This window comes from Aricia agestis, chromosome 2 (genome assembly GCF_905147365.1).
Source record: "Aricia agestis chromosome 2, ilAriAges1.1, whole genome shotgun sequence".
In the NCBI taxonomy this organism is placed as follows: domain Eukaryota; kingdom Metazoa; phylum Arthropoda; class Insecta; order Lepidoptera; family Lycaenidae; genus Aricia; species Aricia agestis.
The window spans coordinates 349,154-363,411 of record NC_056407.1 but is presented as its reverse complement, the minus strand read 5'-3'; the positions used below and the strand labels follow the sequence as shown (position 1 = coordinate 363,411).

Genomic DNA, 14,258 nt, shown 5'->3' with positions numbered 1-14,258 from the left:
TAAATTTGCATCTGCTGAATAGTAAATGGATTGATCGGGAGAGGCCTACCTCGCTACCTCCAAAAGGGTCATGTTTTTTGGACTCCAATACAAATTCTACATGACGTTTTTCGGACTCTAATACAAACATTGTATTTATTGAATGAATTCCAGAAATTTCGTTAGCTCTATTTCATTGTACAATCGTTCCTGTTGTTATTAATACAGTTGTATGCGGAAGTATTATGGAACGAAATCATTACCCGACTGAATAAGTAATAGTATTTAATGTGAGTATTGTGTGTTTCAGTAATGTGCTAACGGTTGTAATTTCTGAAATTGCTCGCGTGACACACACCTCGCCCGCCCCTAGCTCCTAGCTCCGCGTAGACCCAGCGTAGTGGCCGCGTAGACCCAGCGTAGTGGCCGCGTAGACCCAGCGTAGTGGCCGCGTAGACCCAGCATAGTGGCCGCGTAGACCCAGCGTAGTGGCCGCGTAGCACCGGCGTAGCGCCCGCGTAGATGCCATGCGTATGCCATGACTTTATTTTACGAACATAGTGCACGATGTAGGGATCACCGTAAAAATTTTAACAAACTATACATTTTGTAACAATAAAAATATATGTTCGTCCTTTCCCAAGATTTATACGAGCAATATTTGTGTTTTAAGTTGCATAAAAATGTTAATTTTGAAGTTTGTTTAATGCAAAATTTTTCGTCATTGAATAGCTACATGTACATAGTACAATTCAGTATATTTTAGCAAAGTTACAGCGTCGCTACCTTTTTTGTTTTCTGTTATTTACAATAGCGAATTGCACGCATGCGGGATTTCGCAACTACATAATATTATATTATGTGTTATAGATGTAGTAATAGTATATTATATAGACGGCGTCAGCGTCAGCGTCGGTCGTCGGCGGCCTCACGCCTCACGCGCTGTGCAAACGACGACACGTGGCGGACGTGCTCTGTGTACGCCGCTATTTGATAAAGGTGAAAAATTGTGAAAAAATATTCCTATTTACACTATACTAGGTTTATTCTGTTAATACAACAAATGTTTACACGACGATTAGTATCGCGTGAGTGTGATTCGCATTAGTCTACATTACAAATCCTTTTTTACTTAAAAACTAGCATCATACTATAATATGTAGATTATGTAGAATTTAAACAAAATCAAATTACACTACTGAACTATAATAATCAGCAAATCGTCACTAGTTCTCCTGCTATCAAATAAATATGCAATGACACGTCAATTTGGTCGCAATCTTTTTCGCTTAAATTAAGGACGATTTGAACAACTCTCTGGCCTCTGTCACCTCTGTCACCTCTGTATCCTGGAGTCTCTACTCTATAGGCTGTGGAGTGTGGAGTGTGGGGTCGCTGGCGGGTGTCAGTGTAATTGTGTTTACGGCGGGTCGGCGGTCGCGCACTTTACGATGATCACCCTACGACTACGAGAGTCTTATTCGCCCGATGTCATATCAATCTTATTTCATTCTGATTCGTTTTTGCAGAAGATTGCGAGGTCTACTTTTGGCGGAGTTATTGCTAAACGTTTTTAAAAATATTGCTCACTTTATTTAGTAAATATGAACATTAAAGGTTATTTCTACAATTCACTTAATCATGGATTAAAACTAAAAACTATTCAAGTGAGGCCAGAGATTTATAACAGCTGTTACTATATTTCTTAATATGACTAATGCTACGCTCACTCGGCCTACTTCACTCTGATTTATAATTTTCCTGTCCTCATATTAACTTTACTGGAAAATATAATATAATTTAATGGAAACGCTCTTAATTGGTGTACGGGAGTACACCAATAAAGAGTGTTTCGATTAAATTCAATTTAATTGTAAATATGGCTAACAATCTATACTAATATTATAAAGAGGTAAACTTTGTTTGTTTGTTTAATTGTAATGAATAGGCTCAAAAACTACTGGACCGATTTTAAAAATTCTTTCACCATTCGAAAGCTACATTATTTACGAGTAACATAGGCTACTTTTATTTTGTAAAATATAGGGTACCGTAAGATATTTCAGTTTTTCGGAAACAACCAGAAAATTTACTTATTTTGCGTACGCTGCCTAAACTATAAAAGATAGAACTATACAATGTTCTAAGTAAATGTAGATCTTATAAATACCTACAAAAATGTCCGTGACACACTATACCTATCTATGTCAAAAAATGAGGCACAACAACCATTTATTTATTTAAAAATCTTGATTTCTTTTTGGACTACATTTAAACGGATTTATTTTACTCATGCTAATAATCCTTATCAAAATAAATTATTTCATCACTAAGTACAGTTTATGTAGAATATATTTGCTCTTTGAATGATTAAAATTTAACGTTTGGTTTAGAAGTTATGGCGAAATTAAAATATTGCGATTTACGCCCGTTTCGAAGTGGGCGCTACCAATGCGGGGATGCTCTCACGGGAAGGGTTTCACTATGTAATAGATGTTCCGCGCGGCTTCGCCCGCGTAATTTAGGAATGTCACGAAAACCGTACATTTTTCCGCAAAAAAGAAACCTATGTCCTTTTACGTGGTCTATTCTTCATGTACCAAGTATTGTACACATTGAAAAGGTCTACAGAAAACTCCACGATGGTATATAGATACTTACGTATAAGGATATTCCACAATAACATTTTTTTGTCATATTTTACTTTTAACTTCAAATAATGGCTAATTTTTTAAAGCGATTTTAACCAATACGGCAATAATCCTAGTTCAATTAAATACTTTAAATACATTATAGTGATTATTATTGATTAATACTTTACAGCATATTATGATTTAAATTTTATATGAATACGAGCTTTTGCCCGCGGCTTCGCTCGCGTTAAGAAGTATTATTATATACAAACTTCTATCCCCTATTTGAACCCCTTGGGGTTGGAATTTATCAAAATCCTTTCTTAGCGGATGCCTACGTTATAACATCTACCTGCATGCCAAATTTTAGCCCGATCCGTCCAGTGGTTTGGGCTGTGCGTTGATAGATCACTATGTCAATCAGTCAGTCACCTTTGAGTTTTATATATATACAGATTTTCGAAGGTATTACAGATTTAAAAATTGCGGAACGTAGCTTTTGCGGCAGTACCGACCAATGCGGGCCACGGGTAGTAATGAATATAAATTATTTAAAATCAAAACTACTGAATCGATTTTAATCATTTTTTTAGTGACGTAGGCTATATTAATAATATATTTTATACCCGTGCGAAGCCGGGGCGGGTCGCTAGTCGTTAATAAAGTTGGTATTCAATTCCTTAATCAAACAGACGGTTGAATTGAAACAAATAATATTAATACGACTAATTATTTTTAAGCTACGAATTATAAATTTATTATTCGTAGTTTTTAAGTAATCGTTTAATTAATTATTCCATTATGGCTAATTATTTATTAAAAATGTTGTACACCGAATATTTTTAACTAATAATACTTATTACTTGATGTTATCCAGTTCACTGAAATGTGTTAGTACGAAGAATAGAATTTCATACTTTTGACATTTTATATGATGTTTTGTGCACGTCGTTCGGATTATTAGTTCAGTCTTAGTGATATGAATTGGACGTCATGATGAGCTGAAATGTCAGACTTTAATCTTTATACACGACATAAAATGAAACGCATCGAATAAAACTTTATTGTATGCCCCCCTCCCCTTTCCCCCGGTCAGCATTGTCCTTTTATACAGTTTATTCGGGCCTGCGAATCGGTTTATTTATTTACACTTAAGGACCTTACTCTCGACTCAAAATCGGGGAAAAATTTTATCTTCGTGACGAAGCTACAACGAATTATACAAGTCGCAATAATTATGCAGGAACCTGAATTTTTCTTAAGAACTTGTAATATTTTAGTTAAACTGCACGAGGAAAAGTGTCTTATTATGATGACTATAGCACTATTACGATCAAAATGAACGACACAAAAGTTTGCGTCAGTCACGAATCAATGTAGGTTTTTGTCAAAATACCATCATGTCTATAAAGTATTCCTCGGAAATCATTTTAGCTGTATTGCCGTAACGTGTGGTGTGTATGTCATAGTGTGTAACGTGTATACTGGCGCGTGTGCTGTGAGCTGTCACGTCGTGTGCGATAACGTTATCAGCCGCACTGCGTCCACACCGCGGCCCGCGCCTTACGACCATGGTGCCATCGTAATATAAAATTGCTGATTTTCTCGTTTCTACACAGGCCATATCAGAATTTGTAACAGAGAATATTATTTTCTTGTAAAGCTGAAGGTAGCACGCTTCCAGGTATCCATAAGGAGTTTTCAGATTATATTCCGTAGTATAATCAAAGCGAAAACAGGAGGAGCTTTAATAAGTTTTGGAGAAACGGAGAGTGCTTCTGCAAGTGTTTAATAACTATGAAACTCGCTTTGCCACTGTGTCCTCATGCGCGTTGTGCAGTGTGCTGTGTGCAGTTTAGAGGACAACAACACAATAACTATCTCGGTAGTCGCTAGGCCGGGCTCAAAGCGAGCTGTCAAAGCGGCGGCGCCCGACCGTGAGTAATTGTGTGGAGCCGCCGCCGCGCCGCCCGCCGCCCGCCGTCCGCAACTGTGACGTCACACCTGCTGCAGATCTGCTGCTGCACTCAAGCTTATAGTTGTTACTGGGTGTATTAAACGGTATTTTGCGATTAAAAATGTTAAATATTTCGCTAAATACGTGTAATGAATCGTAGGGCAGCTTGAAAAGTTTCGATATTTATAAAACATTTTTTTTTTGTTTGAAAGACCACTCTATCCGCAATCATTTCAGCCACGTTAATAATATTGATTTACCTTAAAAACTAAACTTAAAAATAATGACATAAACCCGAGCGGGCACAGTTTACGATCAGTTTTCCGTCGTGGTGAAATGAACGCCCGAATTGAAAGCGTTTAACTCGGCAATAAAGGCCGGGTTTATTGTTTGCGGCATTGGTTTACGGTCTCGGGTGTACGCGGCCTCGTGCACGGGTGTGTGCTGCACTTTACGACTTGAGCGAAGATCTGCACTGGGCCTTAAATTGCTGGATTTTTTAATTTTTACTTCATTTTAGTATCTGTTTCGATACTGAAGCCTCGGGCTTTTTTTTTTTTTTATTATAAAATTGTGGCCGTCTATGGACTGTTCGTCCATATCCTTTTTTTGTTATTTTATTATTTAGATTTTTCGCAGCCTCGGGCTTTAGAATCAAACAGCAAGTGCATAAAAATAATTATCCGACTTCAATCGACATATTATTATTATCACGTCTATTTTTTTTATGTTCTTATTTTGCGAAGATCCGTGCGTCCGAGTCCAAAAAGCATGCTGGACCGTGGAGTGCCAACTATCGGTTAAACTCTTTGATTGAAATTCAGTAATGAAAATACAGCTGCGCTCAGTGCTGTTTACCGCGGCACGGCGCTCGGCGAGGCGCGGCGCACGGTGGTCGGCGACCGCACGTCCGCGACAGACGTTAAGCTTTATTATTCACTTTAAAGTCATTTTATATCGTATAGCTGCAATTATTTCCGAATGAAATCTATAGTATATTGCGAAAAATAAATTTCGAAATGTTATATTTTCAATCATTTAGTACTCGTTGTTTATATTAAGTATGTAACATAAATTCTCATTCATTTGATTGGGATTGGGATTATCTCTCTCAATTAATATCGACTAACACTATCCACGTCGAGTGGCGCCCGGCGGCGTAGCATATAATAAATAGTGTATAGTATGTGTGTAGTGTGTAATGTGTATTCGACGTAATTAGGTAAATCATAGGTAAATACACGCGACCCCGTTCCCGCCCGTCCTAATATTGACACTAAATTATATACACAATTAACACATTACTATATTTTGAAAAACTAATCTCTGTGCACTACAGGTAAATAAAGTTTATGTTAGGAGCTTTTTAAACGAAGCTTTCATTACCAACAAAAATGTTTTCCAAATATTGACTTGAAATATCCCAGTCAGCACTAGCGAGCCGGCATCGGCAGCGGCAGCTCCGCGCTCGATACCAGCGGGTAATATTCATCGCGATATTAGTATAAATAGCTTTTAAAATTCATCCCCGGCAAGTCCCCGGCGCTAGTTTTTCCGCTGTCCGTATTCTGTTCGTTAAGTTTCTCTCGTCGTCATATCGGTTGTATCACGGGGAGTGCTCTGAGGAATTGTTCGGAATCATACCACCTGCAACTTTTCGCTATCGTCCCACGCGAAAAACATACCATCCTCATCACCTTGATGAGTGGCAGTCTTCCACAGTGTGTTTTTCGCATAACTTTCTGCCGCGCACTGTAAAACTCTGGAATGAACTGTCACCAGCAGTTTTTCAGACCGATACGACCTGCAAACCTTCAAGAAAAGAGCGTATTCCCTCTTAAAAGGCCGGCAACGCACCTGCAGCTCTTCTGATGTTGCGAGTATCCATGGGCGACGGTAGTTGCTTACCATCAGGTGACCCGTTTGCTCGTTTGCCCCCTTATTTAATAAAAAAAAATCATTAGCACTGTAGACGACGCGCGTATGGAGAATATTAAGCTGTGAGTCACGAATGTTTAGTGAAGTACGCTATTGAACTGACGGATCGGCTGACGGTCCAAACGGTTACAAGTGATCTCAAGTGCGGATTACATTCGACCAAAACCCACGTTACTTACGATTTTGTCTCTGAAAACTGTCAGTATTTTTACTCAAGACACATTTCTATTTCCTACAGTGGTTATGCTAAGCGTGCTAGGTCCATAGCTATTACATGTGGTATATAAGTTACTAAACACTCCACGTTATGATTGCGGCAATATTTCAAGCTCATTCCGTTTAAAATGCTAATTTCGTAATTTATTTTTATAACACTGCAAGTATACTTTAATAACATAATACTTACTTATATTTTGATTTATGTGTTGTAAATTTTACAGGCTTCTAAGTCGCTTTACGGCACGTAAAATAAAGTAGCTCCAACTACGGCGATAATAAACTGTTATTTACAGAGTTATCAGATAGATATAGAATGGAAAATTTTAGCATCAAAATTACAGCTAGATTCTATATAAGACACGAGCACTCTTATTAGAAGGACTCCGTTTGATAACTAGAACCAGATTAAAGAAAATATCGTTTATAGCCCGAGAACCGTACATTTTCCCGGGATAAAAAGTATTCTATGTCGATTCCCGGGGCTCAAAGTATATTCATATCAAATTTCAGCAAAATTGGTTCAGCGGTTTGGGCGTGAAGTGGTAACATACAGACAGACAGATAGATAGAGAGACAGACAGACAGACAGATAGATATACAGACAGACAGGCACACTTTCGCATTTATAATATTAGTATGGATTCTATACTCCTCGCCAATTCGATCGCAGTTTTTTCCTATATTAATTTTAAGTTTAGTTATAAGTTGTGCAATTAAAAAATGTTCTATTCTACACCCTGCAGTATACTACCTAACTACCTAATCTGTAGAGACTACAGATTAGGTAGGTTACAGAGGTTAGTTGCAGATTAGTGTACCTAAGCAGTATTATTACCGCAGCTTTAAAGACATGTGCTCTCCATGATCCATCCGCTTGCGGCGTCTGCGGCTACACTACACACTTGTCTGGCGGGGGTGCTCGGCGATAGCAGTATTCACGTAGTACTTATTTTAGTAATCTGTGGCAGTATCGTAAAATATTAATATGTGTCGTTACAGGACGCCTTTCTGTTTTAAGAAACGCTGGCGCTTGAGTTTATGACTTCTTTAATACTAATGGGCTCGTATGTGCAACTAACTCACATTGCAACGTGACGAGACGATGCGGCGCATTTATGGGCCTTTCAATTATGGAACGGGCAGCTCGACGCCGCGATCTCAATTTAGTCAGTTAAATGTGTATCTTCTTTAATACAGCGTTAATTTTGAATGGATAAACGCGGTTTTACAATTTCTATGTGACGAACTGTAGTTGACAGTACACGTGTGCGTACTCTACGACGACCGCAGTTGTTGGGGTAATGAGATCTAATCGAGAGCACTCCACTCTCGAGTGACACCGCAGACACCGCGACACTCCCCGCACGTGGGGTTCTAGACTGCTTAATTTAATGTACTTTAAATAACTTATTTATAACCTGATTTACTTGACATTAATTGTTATAATATTATGGAACCGTAATGTACTAGTCGTGTACACGATTGATTCACAATTATATTCTGGTTTAATACCTTCGTAGCGTGCTAGCGAGTAGCGTTGCACAATACGGAATGTTTTTATAAGTTCAAGGAATACCGCAAAAGTTAATTATAAAAGTGCAGACAGCACTCGCGGGCTCATTTATATGCAAAGGACAGCCGTAGCTCAGTCGCGGCGGTTTTTGCCAACGTGTTGTATAAACACGGCTCCCTGCGACACATCACACACATCACACGCGGTAATTATTTTATACAATTTTGTACGTCACGAAAAAACAAACTCATTTATCACGCGCATACGACGGGTAAATTATAAATAAGCTGTATGCTAAAAGCATCTATTAGTTTTAGAACTGTATATCACGCATATTTTAGTTTGTGTAGCCGTTATTAGGTACTTTAAATATGTATATTTATTTTAATACATTATAGAAACGTGATTTATATATAGGCAAGTCAATGTTAGGGTTGATTCAGACTGCAGCGCGACGCGTAGATGCATTTCTAAATTAGTATGGATTTGACAGATTTGCAAGACGTCTGACGCAATTGAAATCTGTCAAATCCATACAAATTTAGAAATGCATCTACGCGTCGCGTTGCGGTCTGAATTGACCCTTAATGGGCATCTGACAGTGGCTTGACATAACCCAACATTTTAATTATATAGATCCATTATCTGCCTTTAAATCAACTTCTTTGATGGTAGAATATGTAGCAGATTTTGTCTCTGAAAATTATACAGTTATATTATCTATTGTGGCTATACTGGCAGACGCACTAACAGATACAAGGCTAGCAAAGTAGGTAGTTTTAAGCTTTTGGCTTTAAATTTTATCGGCCTGTTTTATTTTAGAGCTGTCCATTTATTTTCAGGATTTTCAGTTCGCTAAGCGGATATTGCGCGACGATGACATTTCAACAAATAAACGTTAAATATTAATCTCGGAGGCAATTTCAGCTGAGGAGCGGTCTGTGGCGTCACATAACGAACGCATATTCCATTTCTAATTTCAGTTTCAAAGTGAGAGAGGATGGATATTGGATGGTGGTGATTTATTTAAGCAAAGCCACTAAAGAAATTTTGGTATGGAGCTAGTTCATATAAAGGACCGAAGTAACATAAAGGACCGTTCGAAAAGTATCAGTTGAGCTTGAGTAGTGTATTCAGAAAAGATTAAAATTAGATGCTCTTTTATTGGTAACTAGATGACGGCCGCAACTCCGTTGTGCCAAAACTCGTTTATCTCGCAGGAACCGTACATTTTTCCGGGACAAAAAGTATCCTATGTCCTTTATTTATTGTCCTTATTCCAAAAGTGGAATGTCTTCCAGAAGACCTGAATATATAATAGGAATGCCTAAAATTTGCAAAAATTAGTGTCTACGCGTTACCATAAAGGACAATGATAACATACAATAAATAATAATATAATATATATTAATATAATATAATACAATATAAATATTTATAATATACTTACACATTACAATAGACATAATTTAAATAGATAAACCTAACATAGAATACCATATTTTACGTGTTTTGTTGCAGATAGTGTAACCTCTTTTTAAATAGTGCTAAAGTTTTACTCTCACGAATCTCTGTTGGTAGGGAGTTCCAAAGCCTGGCGGAGTGAATTGTGAAAGAGTAGGAAAAAAGTCGGTAAGTTGAGAAGGAATTTGGAGAAGAGCGCGTCTAAAAGTTCTACAAGACTCGTCCTGGAGATGAGGAAAAGAAAAGAGGTCGTTTCCCGGGACTCAAAGTATATCCATGCCAAATTTCAGCAAAATCGGTTCAGCGGTTTGGGCGTGAAGAGGTAACAGACAGACAGACACACTTTCGCATCTATAATATTAGTATGGATAGTGTTACCGTGGGACATTTTGGGCGGGTTAAGTCCAGTTATTTTCCAACGAGCTGTCCTATTTCGGTAGTCAGTAAAAGTGCGTGGAAAATATTCAGCGCGAGTGTCGGAGTAATTTAGTTTATCGGCCGGAGGAGGCTCCTGGCCAATTATGCCGTCGCCGTCGCGTCCTGACTCCTGACGCAACTCCTTCCGCCTCTATTTTTGAATTTCTCTCCGCGGAACGTCTTTTAATTGTTTGTAATGCTGGTGATATTCTGATTGTCTTCCGTTGTCCGAAAAGTGGGCGATCTCTTTAAATCTACAATTTGAAAGTTTGTTGAGTCAGCCAATTTGAAACACTGCTCAAGTTTTTTTGTAATTAGTATGTTTTAATGTTTTCTGAGTCCTGCATACGATAATCGAAGTTTAAATTGTCGATACAAGAAGCTCGATATGGTCGAGAAACATGGATTTTCTCAATTTACGAGTAACATAGAAAGATTTGTGTTTGAACTTGTGTGAACTTTTTACGAGCGATGTTATTTATTGTAATAACTTGGTATTGTACATTTGAAGTTGAGAGTGACATGAAGTGAGAATTTATCGATAAAAATATTTTTTCTTCATAATATCAGTTTCCGTTTTTTTTTTTTAAGTCTACAACATTTCTTTCAATTGCGTTATAGTTATGCACGTTTATAACTTCAATAAAAAATATTTTTTGTTGGAATGTAGTAATGTTTTAAGGATAATATGAAAAACTTTTAAGCATAATAAAAAACAATGATAAACAAAATCATAACAAAACAATAATTTAATATGTAGACAGCCTACCTATTTAAAAGCTTGAAACAAAACCGTACAAAACTGTTCGCACGAAAGTTACCTCAAACTTTTCGTAACTTACAACATGCTGTTTATTTATTCCTATATTATCATTATTATCACCACTATTGCACCACTACTGCATACAAGTCGCGTACTTGTTGCGGGTCGGGGGCGGTCGGCGCGGCGGGGGCGGCGCGGGGCGGTCGCGCTCGACGTTCGCGCGCGGCGGAGCGTGCCCGACTGCGCCGCGCCGTCATTCATGCCGCCCGATCAGCCCCTACCGTCGACACTCGAACCCGCGCAAACTCACTTCCTTCTCGAACGTCGGCCGATTTCTGTTTCAGATAGTCTGCTTGCGCTAGTTAAAGTTACTTTGTATCCGTATTCGTAATCAAATTGTAGCAAAATATCTTCTACTTCACTAAGTTTAAATTTTTGAGACGATGAGAGTTAATTTTTTGATAAGGGTCAGCTCAGACCGCAATGCGACGCGTAGACTGCATTTCTAAATTTGTATGGATTTCACATATTCCCAATACGTCTCACGCAATTGAAATCTGTCAAATCCATACTTTATGCCGCGCCGCGCCTCCGTCCGAATTGACCCTGAGTCAGTTATGTTAAATCCGCAATTATTTTTAAATCCGACTGGGGTAAGTGCCCTTAATTGATTTTAATTTTTAGGTATGGAGTTACTTCCCATGAATATGTTGTGTACATCTGTTTTCTGCATCGTCTCTCGTAATGCTTTAAATGTATGTCTGCGGTATGCTTAAGCATCATATTATTACTCTCTTTTTTTAATTTGTACTTAAGTACCCAATTTAGTGATGCTTAATATTAATTAGCTAGCTTCATAACACACATAATGTCATGTTTATTTATTTTTATATATTTTTTGTTAGCCTTTGCTATCCCACTGCTGGGCAAAGGCCTCCCCCAGGGTCTTCCACTTGTCTCGCTCCAGCGCCAGCGTTGGCCAGCCCGGCTGGTACGCCTCCAGCTCATCGCGCCATCGTTTCCTAGACCGGCCACGGTGGCGTCTTCCATCTTCAGGTACTCACTCTGTCGATATCTTTGCCCAGCGTTCGGGATGCATACGGCTAACGTGGCCAGCCCAATCCCACTTTAGCTTAGCCGCCTTAACTCCTACGTCCGTGATTTTTGTTTGTGAGCGCAGTATAATTGTGTTCCTTATTTTGTCCAGAAGACTTACTCCCAACATACTGCGCTCCATTGCTCTTTGGCAAACCCCGAGTTGGGACTTTTGCAAATCGGTCAAGGACCAAGTTTGCGTACCGTAGGTTAGGGGGGGGCGGTAGGACGGGCAGAATACACATGTCGACGAGAGAGATTGGTAGCTCTCCCTTCATCAGCTTCTTCATGGACCAGTAGCTCTTCCAGGCGTTTTCGATTCGGCGATCGACTTCCTTTCCTTGTCTTTTACTTACTCACTTACTTACTGCGGCGCAGCGACCCAAATTGAGTCTTGGCCTCTGACACAATCGCACTCCATTTCTTTCGATCCTGTGCGACATCTTGCCATGATTCAGCTCGTAACGCCTTCAGGTCCCTTTCTACCTCATCCCTCCAGCGGCATCTGGGACGGCCCACCGGTCGTTTGCCCCACATACGCTTTTTTTGCCGCTCGGTCATCATTCATCCTTTCTACGTGACCGAGCCAGCGGATTCGGTGAGATTTGTATTCCCCGATAATATTGGGCGTTGCCACAAGTTCTTCAATCTCAAGGTTTTTCCGTGGCCTCCAACTGCCATCTTCATCCCTCGTCGGTCCGAGAAGTTGCTGGTCTATTGTCAAAAGAAAGGCTGAAGTAGATGTATTCGTCGATATAGTGTATTTCTTGCTCGTCTGCCACGACCCTACGTCTCGTGCTGTTGGTCATCAGTTGTGTTTTGGACCTGTTCATTGTAAGTCCCACCTCGAGGCTTGCAGTGCTGAGGTCTTGGAGCATAAATTTGAGATCTGTGGTATTTTTATACATTATTTTTTTATATTTCAACATTACTTTTTTTTTTTTTTATTGATTCACTAAACTAGATAATACACATTTACAACTTATTTCTAAATACAAGTTAGTAAATATCATAACGTGGTGTACATCCTTCTTGAAGTGAATACTACATGCAAAATAAATGTAAGTTACAAAAATGGTGCTAAATTCTTGTTGCCTAATCTTTGCTTACAATTTTATATAAATTATCTTTGAATAATGAGACAGAAGTACCAAAAATATCAATTTCACCGCAGGTCTTATTGTATGAGGCACACATTCGGTATAATGGGGAGTTTTGTCCATAATTTGTGTGGTGTACAGGTATGTCAAAGGTTTTTCTATTTCGAGTACGGCTGCCCGGTCGAGGAACTAATAAATTAATCTTATTTAGCAGTGGGGTGCTGTCTAAATTCCCGTTAATTAATTTATGCAAAAAAACAATATCGGAGATGCGACGTCTATGCTCCAGTGAAACTAAATTGAAGTGTGCTAATTTAGCTTCATAAGAAATTAAATTTTGACAAAGGTTTAGAGAGTAACATAAATGATACAAGAAGTGTTTTTGCAGTTTCTCGATTCTCGAAATGTGGGCATAATAAAATGGATTCCATACTTGAGAACAATATTCAACAATAGAACGAACATAACAGTTAAAAAGTATCACCGGTATTTCTGGATCTTTGAAAAACTTGGTCTGTCGTATTATAAAACCAGCCATTTTAGCAGCTTTAGATGTTATACTATTTATATGTTCTCGAAAATCTAGTTTGCTATCAACTATAACACCCAAATCACGCATGGAAGATACTTCAGTTATAGGATTGCTAGAGACATGGTACATGTGACGGAAAGGATTACGTTTACGTGAAAATTTTATATAATAGCATTTTACAACATTTAAATTCATTCCGTTTGACGAGCACCAATGAGTCACCTGGTCAATATCTCTTTGTAGTAAAACTGTGTCAGCCATACTTCCTATAACTCGGTAGATTTTTAGGTCATCGGCGAACATTTGATAATTGGATGTAAAGTTCAAACACAAATCGTTAACATAAATTAAAAAGAATATTGGTCCTAAGTGAGAGCCCTGGGGCACACCAGACGGTACCATTTTTAAAATAGACTTAAAACCCCTAATTTTAACTAGCTGAGACCGGTTTAGTAGATAGGATTCACACCATCTCAATAGGGAACCACATATGCCAGCATGAGCTAACTTAGCAATTAGGATTTGATGGTTAACTACATCAAAAGCCTTAGAAAAATCAGTATATATGGCATGAACTTCTTTTTTGTTTTCTAAAGCTTCATAAATATCCGAGACGTAACCTATAAGGTTTGATGTAGTCGATCTACC

At 38.5% G+C, this 14,258-nt stretch overlaps 1 protein-coding gene across 1 annotated transcript in view; it reads right to left on the bottom strand.

Annotated features, from left to right (window-relative positions):
• Nucleotides 1-10,993, bottom strand: part of LOC121739727 — a 106,366-nt gene extending 95,373 nt beyond the window's left edge. Inside the window, exon 1 of the mRNA XM_042132276.1 lies at nucleotides 10,942-10,993. The gene's annotated coding sequence lies outside the window, so the exon portion shown is untranslated. The remainder of the gene's footprint in view (nucleotides 1-10,941) is intronic.
• Between the last annotated feature and the right edge of the window lie 3,265 nt (nucleotides 10,994-14,258).